Source organism: Alligator sinensis, unplaced genomic scaffold (genome assembly GCF_000455745.1).
Source record: "Alligator sinensis unplaced genomic scaffold, ASM45574v1 scaffold123_2, whole genome shotgun sequence".
Lineage (NCBI taxonomy): Eukaryota > Metazoa > Chordata > Crocodylia > Alligatoridae > Alligator > Alligator sinensis.
In genome coordinates, this window is record NW_005841917.1 from 3,178,802 (window position 1) to 3,182,932 (window position 4,131).

Here is a 4,131-nt window from a genome sequence, read left to right on the forward strand (position 1 = left end):
CATATACTAGTTTCAGCTGAAAAAAGGAGGATGAAAATACTGAAAGGCTGTCATTGTAGTATTTATTTACAGTACAGCCCAGGCAAAACCAAGACTATATATTTCACGACACAATTCAAGCTCATGAGATTTCCAGACCAAACCGGTTTAAATATGTTTGGAAGAAGTTCAGATACATATCCACATTTCTGGATGCTCAGCCCATCATTGCTTCCAAACTGTCTGAAGTTTGCTCATCCTTTCCTAAATGATGTTTCCAGATCAACAAGTTGATTGTTCCATTGGATCAGTCAATTTCCAAGTTTTCACCTTTAGAGTGCATCCCTTTTTAGGAAAGCCAGTAACACTTTAACTCCACCTTAGCTCCAACTCTGACTTCAGCTCCACTGAGCTCCACCTATTAACTTTCTCTAAATGTATTATTTATTTTAAAAAGTTGGCATACCGGGAGAGTTTCAGAACCTCTGTTATTCCCATTCTGGACCGAGTATAAAATACTGTCAGTCATGCTACAAAGAGTGCATTGTATACATAGAGAAACAAAGCCACCAAATTTATTTTATTTGCTACTTAATATGTTCATGCTAAATACATAGAGATGGATATTCACTATTAATACATGTGCATATTAATCCTGTCTGCAACCCAATGTCCTTTTAAATTTATTTGCCAGGCTTTCTGAAGGATAACATTTACAAACTGACACAAGAGGAAAAGGGGGATTAAGAGTAAGGCTGAGTCTAAAAATTAATAGACAAATTGCTAGCACTGGAGCCTATGTGCTGGTGTGATTTTAGAAGAGAACCTTTTCTTTTGAGCATTTGGTTTCATTTCAACAGTGAGAAAGGATGTAGTGATGACAGGTTGGTGTGAAGCACCTTTTAACAAGAAGAAAGGGATTAAAGTTTAGGGAATTATATCTGTGAAAGATTAGAGGTTGTTTTCTTTGATAGTTTTAGTAAGTGCAACAGGATGAACACAAATCCCAAAGAGAAATAATTTTTTTCCTGACAGGGTCCTAGAGTAACTTTATTATTTTATCTTTGTATAATGCAGTGTGGATATCCACCATGAATTAACAGATTAGCAAAGTTACACACTTTCCCTTAGTTTCCTTTTTCATAGTAAATGTACATAATCCTATAACTAAAGGCTCTATATTAGGATGTAATGGTACAGTGCACTTAAGATATTAAAGAATCCCATCTTAACTCTAATTTGTATTTAACTTGAAGATGGTCTCCAAAGCCTGTAGTGACTCAAGGGGAGTTTTTCGTCAGGAAGGAATGAAAGAATGAGAGCCAGGTATTAAAGATACTATACATAGTTGAATGGTTTTTCAATCTTAAAATGCACATCTACTATACACACTGCATAAAGTGATAGAAATCCATAACCTGAGCTGAAACAATGGATGCTTTTGTATATAAATAGTAACCACTATGTTGCTGATGATACAGAAACATACAGTGCTGTATTCTGTCACCTTAATTCACACTATATGGTACTTTATAAATTGTAAGTTTTAACTCTAGATGGAGTTTCTATGCAGAATTCAATGAAGAGTAAGCCCTCTTCCATTTGTGTCTCTGCCTGGGGCTCTGATGCATTGGTTCATTTAATCCCTACAATTTATTATCCTCCAGATCATATGGATGAGAAATCATAGGAAACTAGGGCTGAAACGGACCTCATAGGTCATCTAGTCCAGCCCCCTGGTTAAGGCAGAATTGTCCCTGATTAAACCATTCCTGCCAACTGTCTGTTTAACCTGTTTTGAAAGTTTCCAAGAATGGAGATTCCACAACTTCTCTAGGTATCCTGTTCCAATACTTGACCACCCTTATAGTCACAAAGTTGCTCCTAATCTCAAACATAAATTCCCTCTGCTGCAGCTTGAGGCCATTGCTCCAAGTTCTGTCACCTATGTCCATCTGTCCACAGAAAAAAGCCCATCTCCATCCTCTCTCTGGGTACATGCACATGTTCGCCAAATCCAGTATATGATCATGTGGCTTACTTTAAGCCACATGAGCATAGATTAAGCATGGCATCAGCACTTGTTCACTCATGCTGAAAGCTGCACTGTGAACCCCATCTAAGTAATTTAGAGTTGGGGGAGGGACAGCTGGGATTAGTGTGGGGGGAGGCTAGTGGGTCTGGAGAGGTGGGTATGGGGGTTTGGCAGGATCGGGGGGGTGGCCAGTCTGTATGGGGGGTTGGTAGGTCCATGGAGGGGGGTAGGGGTTGTCCGTTGGGGGGATAAAATAGCTCAATGAGGATGGGGGGGAAGTAGGAAAAGCATTGCTCCAAGGCTGGGTCAACTGGCTGGGCGTTTCTAGCCCCAGAGCTGCATTCCAAACTTATACAGATGTACAGCAGATTGAGCTAACCTATTCCTGATCTAATTTGGTTCACCTCAGATTAACCGAATTAGATTGGGCTGGCCATTTTTTGCCCGATTCAATCTCCTTGAATGTCTGTACAGATCAGCACTTAGATTGACCTATTTAGGGTCGCTCTAAGTGTAACATCCATATATACCCTATAATTGCCCTTTGAAGGTATTTGAAGACTATTATCACAGCTCTCCTCAGTCATCTCTTCTCTAGACTAACTAGCCCTAGCTTCTTTGAGCCTTTCCTTATAAGTCTGGTCCCCCCCAGCCCCTGATCATTTTTGTTGCTCTGTGCTGGAATCTTTCCAAACTATTCATATCTAATAGGTGAGCAGGAGAGGAGAATGAATAAAAAGTTGGCTTCAGAGCATAGTCATGAAGGGAGTCATCAATGCAGCCATTGCACTGAGATAGAATCTAGGACATAATAAGAATTCCCATTTCCTAAAGTTATTATTGGTAGTTGGCACTTTGAAATAGAATCTACTCTTGTCTGTGCAAAATCCCCTTTGATAAGAGCTTTGGTAATGGTTGTAGAATAAGAAGTTTCTCACCATTGCTACTTTTGGTAAATGTCACTCCCTTAGAAAGTTACTAGTTGCACACATGACTTTCAGGAATGAAATTGTGAATTATTTCTTTAAACATCTTGTCAGTATTTACATTAATATTTGAGGAAGTCATTAAGCTGTTAGCAGTCTCAAAACTTGTAAAATACCTAAAATTGAAGGAGACAGAAATTTAGAATTAAATGTAGTTATCCAAAGAAATCACATAGACCTTATAAATGTATGTGTATAAAACAGATTAATGACTACTCCAAATATTAATGTAAAAATTGGTAAGATGCATAAAGATGCACACACTACACACAAGAGGATGTTTCAGAAGCTAACATCAATTTCAAAATAAACGGTTTTGTATTTAAAGATCATTTACTGTATCACATCACTTCTCTGCATAGTCATCCTGCTTTGCAACACAGGTGTTCTAGTGAGTCCAAATAAGGTTCTTGGTTACCATGACCCTCACTCCTGCAGCATGAGTTGCACCTCTGCATCAGTAGTGAATTTGAACCCAGAAAAAGCCTCCCTTCTACAGTCCATAACTTGGCGGAAGATCTGGACTGTAGGGTGGATGTGGTAAGATTTTAAAATGCAGTCCAGGCAAGTGGTCAACCATGGCAATATTGTCCTTTGTCATGGCTGTATTGGAGTATCCTGCCTGGGATGCATGACTGTTTTTGAACTTCTCCACCCACTCATAAACCTTCCATTAAGTCATATAGTTCTCACCATATAGTGCTACAATCCTAAGGTGAATTTCACTAAGTAACACACCACCTTTGGCCCACAAAAAATGAATGACAAAATACTGTTGTTCTTTGGTGCACACTGTCACCTGTGCAGCCATGTTGTTTATGTGCTCAGTAGTGTCATAGGCTTGTTTAGCTTGAAATTATTTGTGTGTTTGACAGTGGCACCAGCAGTGTTCCCCACTGCTATGTAGTTTCCCAGTCTGTCATAGACCTATAGCATGGACAGCCATTTTGCTGTTAGTTTCTGAAGCACCCTTGTTGTGTGTGTGCGCATGCACATGCACGCATATGCATGCACACACATATGTGTGCGTGTATAAAACAGATTAATGGCTTTCCCAAATATTAATGTAAATACTGAGAAGATGTTTAAAGAAATCTTCACAACCTTATCCTGAAATAAAGGGAATCTGAT